Raw genomic sequence first — 10382 nt, forward strand, 5'->3', positions numbered from 1 at the left:
GTATCTAACTGTCATCTGATTAAGATAGGTTAAGATAACCTTTTCCTTCATCTTTTTAGGAGCTCACATTGATTTAGGCTGATCTACATGGTGAGTCATGTGAGCCACAAGAGAGCTCTCATCTCCCCCTGGAAAGAAAGATTGTGGAAGACCCGTCATATTATCTTCATCATCATTCCCGGTTCCTGCACCTTCAGCTTCACCCTCCTCCTTAGATGTTTCAGCCATATCAGTGAAGAGTTCCTCCTCACTGTCATCAGAATTAACAATTTGCTTTCCATTACTAGAGGATCCAATTGGCTTTTTCCCCTTCTATGGCAACACGATTTCTAAACTGCTTCAGTAGCAAGTCTGGACGCAGTCTCCACTTCCTACTCTAAAATTCTCTTCTTCTTTGTGGTAGTGTTAGCGGATATGAGCCATTTGCAGTACAAGAAGGTCATTTGTTAACCAGGCACAGCTGCAGGAAGGCTAAACTGGGCATCAGTGCAACTACTTATACTCCAGAACCAGGCCTGGGCACCATCAATCAAACATCCACAGGTCTTCAGCCATCTGTTCGGGTTACCTACGTATAGTTAGTCGTAACCAAACTAACGGGCAAATCTACAGGGCAAATACGACTCAATACTATAAACATTCTTAACCTTGAACACTCAATAACCAGGACGAATATTTATCAACCATCTAAAACATCCCACGTCCAAACTAGTCTTGTTTCTTCTCGGCTCTTCCTCATCCTTAAGCATATCAATATAAGTTCCAGAAATTTGAGGAAAGCACGGAAAAAATTCCTAACACTTGTGGACTATGAACTACCTAGACACTTCATGCCATTGCCTAACTGACCATTTACACCCTTCTAGGATCTGTAACAATGGAAGATCTAGGTCTTCAACTTCAGGCACTGGCATCATATCGGGCCGGTGAAGGACTAATCATGCCATTAAATAGGTGTAAGGAAATTCTATTTTTGTGGTTGGGATCATACTCGAAGGTTTCTTCCCTTCTTGTGTGAAAGTGGTGGCCAGGTGGCGAAGCCCACTGTGAATATCTGCAATCATGGTCGGGAGCAGAGAGAGTCTACATCCAATTGCTAACTAAACTACGAGATATAAGACCTTAATTGGTAATGCATCGGAAGGCTGGTAGGGGAATACACACTTCTTCAACCATATTGCCAAATACCCAACTAAGAGAGTCGATGGCGTAATCCTTTTCTGAGCTTGCCATAAGAAAGACTCAAATTTGGTGCCCTTGGGGAATCCTCCTTCAGCTGAATGAATGGTATATGACTAAGCATTCATTTTCACCAACAACTTATTAATCTCAGATGGGATTAGAGGTGGCAATTCACACACTTCATATCCTGAATGGATCTCAAGATTCTTAAAAAGATAGTCCGCAAACTATTTTAAGCTAACTTGTGAAAGTTTCTTCTTGGCTTTTACATCCGTCTCAGCCATGTCAATGTCATAGTGACAAGTCAATTCCCACAAAATATCATGAGCTATGGTGGCTATTTCCCTCATTCGGCTTAACTAACTGACTGTTGGGAAATATTCTTGGTAAGACAAATCCCCCATCCGCAAATCGGACACTTTCATCATCTCATAGAGAGGAAGACCTAGTTCTCCATTTTTAGTCACGAAAGTATTGGTATCTTGGTTGTAAGTCTCAAATAAAGCGAAGAAGTGGTCAACACTAATCGGTAGGCCGTACATGCTAGCTCGTATGGGGATAAATAATCCTTTATCAGATAGCTCCCTTCCTTAACGGTTGAGTACATAACTTGTCATTCTTGTCCACCACCTATCTGCGGAAGAGTGGACCCATCCAAAGCACCTAAATTTCTTAACCGAAAGCTCTCTCCCCAATCTAGCTAAATGGTTCTTTATGGTGCTCGCCTTAATCATCAGCTCATTATGAGGCAAATTGTCCTGGCCTAATATACCTGGATGAAGCCCTCTAACAGAATTCCTATCACTTTAGCCTAGGGTCTAAGCATCCCTACCAATAAACCCATAATGCACATGCTCGTGATCTTTCGTCAGCCTCCAAGACATCTCTCTAGTCACTGCTAGATTTCTAAGATGAATAAGGGAATAATGCCGAGGAATAGGAGGTAGATAACTAAATAGTCCATCGTGCTCATTCAACCACTACTCTGGCTCACATGAAAGCTTCTTGGGATCTTCTATAGAGTCTCCAAACATATACTGGGACTTCCTTGAATGTTCATTCGAATTCTGATACTTGGCCAGCAGAATGTTAGTAATCAGCTGACGTAAAACACGACGACTCTCTTGGTGAATGAACTCGAGAACGTCCTCTGGACAATCAGCATTAAATTGAGGAGCCTCTTTAATAAAAGGACTCCCATCAAAAGAAGCATAGGCAATGCCACTTTGACCGGTCATTTCTCTATCAGAAAAGGCCATGGATGGGAAATTGTCTAAAAAAGGAAAATATATCCATTGGAATGTAGTTAAAAGGATATCTTAAGGCAAAACAAGGATTCGAACTCATCCCGTAAACCCACGAAATAGAGTCACCACCTTGTGTTGCTGAGATGATTTCAGTTATTTCATGCACGAGAGGCAACGTACATCATCGTGTATAAGCATTGCGACGACATACCCCTGCCTAATAAAGTGCGAGACAATATAAAATCACCCATTTTGCCTTGAGATGTGTTTTGACCAAGCAAAACAATATCTTTTTTGACCAAGCAAAACAATATCTTTTTAGCGTCAATCCCCATAAAGGAGGATACCGGCTCTTCACGAATGCCCAGCAAAGAAAGGAAAACGAGGACATAGGTAAAAATTCTAACTTTTGAATTAACAAAAGTTAAGGGATATCACTTCAATATAAAGCGATGGAGGGATCCTCTCTCTTAGCCGGTTGAGATGTCGATCCACCTCGAGGAACGCGAGATCTCTTGGGAGACATGGTAAAAATGCAATTTTTAACTGAAAATCCTACAAAAAGTTAGGGTTTTAGGGTTAAAATCAAACAAAATCATGAAAATATCCAAGATATGATCTAGGGGATCAGTTTTCATCAAGAATCAAGGAAAAAATAAGCTTGGATGAAAAGAGATTGAAGTAGAATGAGTTACCATGAAGAACAAATTCAAAACCCTAGTTGAAGGACCCTTTCAAGCAAGATCCAAACCAAAACTAAAGGCAAAGGAAGGAGAAGGTTTTGAAAACCTTTTTAGAGGAATTTTGAATGCAAAGAGGTGGCTTGAAGTGGTGGAAAAAGCCTAAGTATCAAGCTTAAAAAGCCTTAGAAATCGGCTTTCCGCCTTCGTGCGAGACAGTCGACACTATCTCGCACTACCGAGATAGTACGACTGTCTCGGATGTGCAGGATAGTGGAAACTATCTCACACAAAGTCCTAGTTCTACGAGTCCTCGGGTTTCGTTTGTGTGGCATCCTCGACCCATTTTCAGTATGTTTCGACACTTCAATGAGTATACATGTATAAACGGCATCTCCTTAAACCTCCAATGGGTACACGAGGTTAAACTGACTCCTGAAAACTACGATGATTACACAAGTATAAACTAATTATCCATGCTCTAATGCCTTAAGAGCTTAAACTATGTAGACTCTAGTTATGTATGAGTATAAGCTGTGTTTACGCCGCGACGAAGACCAATTCCAGTCAACGCGTTGTAATGAAAGCCGACGCCGGTCAATACATCCATAATTTCGCCAAAATATGGCTCAGAAAAAAAAATCCAAGTCAAAGGATAGTTCTAGGGAGTTCAATCATGATTCAGATACAAAACTCCTGATGAAGATGATCATTTCAACATCAATCCAACGATATAGGCTAATTCATATATCAACACGCCAGTCTCAGTTCAAGATTTCGACAACGGTCAGACGATAAATGCAGCACCGAAAGAATTTTGGTTATTCGATAAAATACTAGATCAACCAAAAGCTGAGGAAGTTAACGAATTGAAGGCTAGACATATCATATCCAAAGTATTCTAGCCTCCTCTATAAAAGAATAAGGCTGAAATACTTTGGAGGGGGTATCTGTAGGCGTTAAAAATTACCTATAGATTACTAAACACAGCTCGAGATGAAAAGAATGTGATAAACGTCATCATCTGAGTCAAAAAGGATCACCCGATACAAGGAATGCACAAAAATGTAAAACTACGAGGAAGCGTGGAATTTCTGAGGTCAAGAAAGTGTCTACGAAACTACAAAGTTGCTCATTGTTTCTGAGATAGGGAATGTGTCTCAAAAACTATGAGACAATCTATAGTTTTCGAGACACGAAAACTATCTCAGAAACTATAGGAGAGTTTCACACTACCGTTGATAATTTTCTTGGGTTTTGAACGGTCCACGTAGCTTCATAACTACTAGGGATCGTGTGTGAACGTGGGAGGATCACTACAAATAAAAAGCACGCTCATAACTGCAGAAATAATGACATTTAAACATAGGAAGTCAGTTACAAAATGGACTGGCTGAACTCCTTCTTCTGAGACACAGAACGTGTCTCATAAATGAAGGATGTTAGTTGGGTTTTGTTTTGACTTTCTACCTTCAGTAACTACTTCTAGTGATTATAAATGCTTCCATATCACCCATATGCACGGAAACCAAGCAGATTCTAGGCAGAGACTTGAGGTTTTTTGGTAAACTTTGAGCAAGAGAGAGAGAGTCTTGCATTGTTTTCAAGGCATCTTCAAAGTCTTCGGCATTTCCTCGAGATCTAAGCTTTGACTTTATCTTGAGAATAGTGTTTTATCTTACCTTGTTGAGATATCCACTTCTGTCCTTATTTCTAAAATGAAACATCGATCCTAAGCCTTCTTCGAATCAACCTGGATCTGTGAATCGGTCGTCCACGGGCTAACGCACCCCCGACATAGGCAAAGATCCTACACAAGCAGCGAATGATAAACGTTCCTGCGTGCGTTTCTAGGGAGCCCTCTTAATCTTGTTTTATTGTAAAGAGAAGTTTTACAAAGCACAAAGCTCACTCTTTTGTTTCCATTATAATCGACAAACGTTTGTAATAAATTCTGTAATAAAATTTGTTCCCGACACAAACAATCCAAGTATGGCTTCAGATGCTAAATGAACTACTAAATGCAGCATAACATCAAAAATTGAAGGTGGAAAAATCTTCTCAAGTTTACATAACATAAGTGGAATCTTCTCATTAATTTCCTTTAGTTCATCCACCCTTAATGTCTTGGCACATAATATAGTGAAGAATATGGAAAGTTCAATAATTGGTTCACACACTTTTGCAAGAAGAAGGCCACAAATCGATACAGGAATCAAGCGCTATAAAAAAATGTGACAATCATGACTCTTTAACCCCAAAATCTTATGCACTTTAAGGTTTACACATTGAGAAATATTGGATGAAAATCCATCTGGAACTTTTAACTCCTTTAGAAATCGACAAAATTTGTTTTGCTCTTCTTGGGATAAAGTATAACAAGCTGCTGGCATCATAAGTTTATCTCCTCTCTGGATTGGATGTAAGTTCGGTTTTAAATCCATTGCTTGTAAATTGAGACGAGCTATGATATTATCCTTTGTCTTCCCTTTAATGCTCATGATTGTTCCTAGCAGACTATCACAAATATTCTGCTCAATATGCATGGCATCTAAATAATGTCGCAATAAGAGGGTTCTCTAAAATGGAAAATAAAAAAAGTACTTTCCTTATTTCAATTATCTCCCCGTCTTTCGTGTGATATTTTTAGTTTCTTCTCAGGATGATTGGTCAAGGTGGTCCCTATAAGATCTTCCACCTGCTTAAGGATGTCATCTTCGGTCAGCTTCGGCGCTACATACTCTCTCCCTAGTGCCATCAAATGATTTCTTATTCTTTCTCCAGCTGTGATTTTCATCAAGATAACGATGATGTCTCATATAGCTCTGCTTGCCTCCATTAGATAACCTGATAGAGTGAGTGTGCTTATTACAACAAGAACATACTAATTTCCTCTTAGTACTCCATCCAGATAAATTTGCATAAGCAGGAAAATCATTAATAGTCCAAATTAGTGATGCACGTAAAATAAAATTCTTTCTGAAAGATACATCATATCTTCGAACGCCTGAGGCCCATAACTCCTTTAGTGCTTCTATCAATGGTTGTAAGTAGGTATCAATAGCATCTCCAGGACCAGCTGGACCATGAATGAGCATAGATAAAATAAAATTGGATTGCTTCATGCACATCCATGATGGTAAGTTATATGGTACAAGTAAAACAGGTCATATGCTATATGAAACTTTTGAATTTGTGAAAGGCTGGAAACCATCCCTTGCAAGACCAAGCCTAACATTTCGGGGCTCTTCGGCAAAGCTTTCATATAGCTCATTAAAGTTTTTCCAAGCCTCAAAGTCAGCTAGATGCCTCATCACTCCATCCTCAACTTGTCTTTCATGGTGGCATCTCATATTAGACTCTATCTTCGAAGATATGTAAAGCCTTTGTAATCGTGGCTTAAGAGGAAAGTATCGCAATATCTTTTGTGGTATTTTTTACCATTTGCCTTATGCTTGATGACTTTTCCATGTTTATTAAGTTTTCACCTAGAAGCACCACATCTCTGACACGTATCAAGACCTTCTTCACTTTTCCAAAACAACATGCAAGAGAATGGACACAAATCAATTTTTTCATATGATAGGCTAAGGTCTCGGATCAACTTTTTGGCCTTGTCATACGAATTAGGCAGTGTTGATTCCCTGGCAATAGCTACTCATCAAAAACTAGAGCAACATTATGAATGATTTATTGCACCACCTATTTAGGCTCTTTATGTGCAGCAGTTTTACTAAGGCAAATAACTTTGAACATTTAGAGCCTCATACAAAGGTTTCTCATAGTCACCTAAAAGACCGTTGAATTATTTTGCATGTCCATCTAGTTCCTGCTCAAGAATATCCCAACTTAACGTAGCATCAGGTGCAACAACGTTAGCTGAATTGTAAAATAAATCTCCAATCATTTCATACATTTCATCGTCAGTCTGGCTTTCTTCTGCCATTTCTTCTTATTCTGCATCAGACTTCGATATGGACTCACTCTGTCTTTCACTGTGATGACACCAAAATCTATAGTTTTTAATAATTATATGAACAATTAAGTGGGTCCTTACTGACTCATGATTACTAGACGTCATATTACTACATTTAACACATGGGCATCGAATTTCAAAGTTGACATCCTTTTGATTGAAACTATCCAACAACTTCTCATATGCATAGTCTAAAAACTTATCAACCCCTTATTCATATTTTGGATCAAGTCTATCATCATCTACTAGGTCCATCCAATATTTATTCGGTGTCATTTCAAGCAATATACTAAAATTTCCTAAACAATATTTCAACCTCGTCAAAAACTAAACACAAAGAAATGCTTAATTTTATTTTGAGACTCATATGTTCAGATGTAGGGCCATTCAGTATCTAAAGGAAAAGAAGTTCACCTATATATGGTGTCATTTAGAAACTATTTATTTATGTAATCATTGGTCAACGTGGAACATATATAAAAACACCCTCACAATGTTAGAATTGGTGTAATGCATAAAGCAAACATAGTCAACAAGATATCATGTAGGATTACAAATAACATTAATTCACATGTCTTTATATCAAGTTATTAAATAATTTGGTATGAAAATACATGCACTCTACCATAGAAAACCTTATTTCACATGATTAAATATTACCATATAACAAATTAGTAAATATAACAAATTAGTAAAAGAACTCATTTTCCTTTCAAAGCACATGTGACGTAAGAGCTAGGATTATAACTAATAAAACGAGTCCAAGCTTGACAAGTATGTTTGAATAACTAAAGAAATAATCATTTGAAATGCATGTAACTTAAGTAAATACCACATATGATATATTGGTTTTGAAGTCATATTAATTTTTTTGTAGGAACATCAAATAGAAGGTGGACAAGCTTCAAATGAAGGAAGGAAACAAATAGCACCAACGCGGACAAGAAGTAAGAGCGATGATATTTCAAGGAGGAATAATCTTAAAGTTATTGCACTTAAATACCATATAATTTCCCTTACTTTACACTTGTATACCCGCAATTATTTTTGGCAACACTTATTTACCCTAATGTAAATTCAGACTTATATACCCTTGCTTGTATTTGGAAAGCATTTATATGCCCGAAATTTTTTAAAACTTACACTTAAATACTCTAAAGTTTTTAAAAATTACACCTAAAAAGTAAAAATTTTTTATTACTAGTTTAATTCCTTAAAAACTTATGTTATTATTATCTATTTTAGTCCCTTTACTGTAAATTATAAGTTTTATACATGTGCGTGTTCCAATGAGAAGAGCACGACGAGAAAATGCTCGTCATTAGAAACAAAAAAAGTTAATTGTAGTTAAATACCTTATTGTTTCAACTATGATGTACTTATATAACCATATACTTATTTCTGGTAGCTACCTTAAACTTTTTAAAATTTTCACATGTATACCCTTTCTAATTTTTAGTAGCACTTATATACCCTACAGTTTTTAAAACTTACACTAAATCAACATAAAGTTTATAAAGGTGGATCTTAAATATCCCAAAGTTTTTAAAATTTATAGATAAATACCCTCAAATTTGCATAGGGCAAGATAGTTCAGTGTTAGTTTTAATAACTTTAGGGTATTTAAGTGTAAGTTTTCAAAACTTTAAGGTATACAAGTGCTAATGCAACAAGTGAAGGTATACAAGTGCAAATATTTAAACTTTATGGTATAAAATGCTACCAAAAATAAGTGAGGGGAAATATAGGGTACTTAAGTGCAATTTATACCAAACAAAAAGCTATAGGGTAGTTTTAGTATAGGGTACTTTATGACATAAGTGCAAATTAGAGGAAACTATATGTACTAGAATGCAATAACAACAAACAAAAATGGTTGTCTTATGTTACCGTCGAGCATGGGGTGACTATGGGGCTGGGGCGATGATGTGGGGGTGGTTGGACTACGCTGGCGCTGGGGCAGCACTAGGACAATGCAGACTCGTCATTAGGACTGGGACATAAATGGTGCTTGGGTGGCACTTAGTCGACGCTCGGGCTGCGCTGAGGCAACGGGCGGGTGACGCTGCGGCGACGCACTTGATGATTGGCAAGACTAAGGAGATGAAGACAACGGGAGTTAGATAACTAGGGACATTAGATCAAAATTTTAATCCAGGGTTTATTTTATTAAATAGTTGCGGTTAGAGGGAGGTTTGGGTTTCGGGTTTTTTATATTATTTTGATTAGTACTCCTATTAAGATTAGGAGTTATGATTAATGAAGGTAATAGACTCATTCTCCTTTTAGGAGGCCCAATAATAATGGTATTAGAACCAAATCAATAAAGGGAATAGAAAACAGTTATCACATCTCACATCATTACTCTCATGTTTGTGATAACTCGATGACGGTTTTTAAAACCGTCGTTATTTTACACACATTAATGACAGTTTAATAGTCCTTTCACTAATTTTGGTCATTAAAGACCTGATTTCTTGTAGTGAGAGATTTTGAGAGGGAGTAGAGCTTTTTGTTTTTAGAAGACAGAAGAGAGAAGGCTTTTCTTTTCGTTCCTATGTATTACGAACTGATAGAGGCAGTATTTATAAGGTTTTAGAAATTGTAACCTGTTTAAATTCCCCACTGGAAAACAAATCACGTTCGCTAAATTCGTGAAGTCGTTCGCACGTTCTCCAAAAACGTGCGCACGATCTAGCCGTTGTTAATTGCCGAGTCAAAAGAAAAAGGTAAAAATAAAGATGAAAAAAATCAAAGAAAAAATAAAAATGTAAAAATCAAAACAAAAATTCGAAAAAACGGCGAGGCGGGCGCGCAGGCACGCGTGTGTTATCCAAAGCCCAAACAAATTGAACACTCAAAAACACCCTCCTTTTTGGAACCCTCAAGGGGTAAAGAGGAGAACCAATTTAAACAATCACTCATACACTAAATTAGTCCATGTGGGACTATTGTTTGAAGACAAATTATCTTTTCTCCCTCTACTGTAGATAACACAGCCAACAGTTGCACAGAAGTTACCATAATCAAGACATAATTTCTATAAGCTCAACCTTGGTTGTGATGCCAAAGTCACCTTGAAGATTTATCATTTGGCGATGTCTTGATATTTCGTCTCTAGCGTCTTGCGTTGGTAAGATTTCACCCTAAATTGGAGCTCCTACCCCCCTGCTCGGATGCTTCATGATTCTCGCTGTAACGAGGGTCGTTGTGGCTAGCTCAACCTCTCTTGTGTGGCTAGAGAGATTCTCGTAACCCAAATCAAAACATATCTTCTTAATTTTTTTATGTTGAACC

Source organism: Asparagus officinalis, chromosome 1 (genome assembly GCF_001876935.1).
Source record: "Asparagus officinalis chromosome 1, Aspof.V1, whole genome shotgun sequence".
Taxonomy (NCBI): domain Eukaryota; kingdom Viridiplantae; phylum Streptophyta; class Magnoliopsida; order Asparagales; family Asparagaceae; genus Asparagus; species Asparagus officinalis.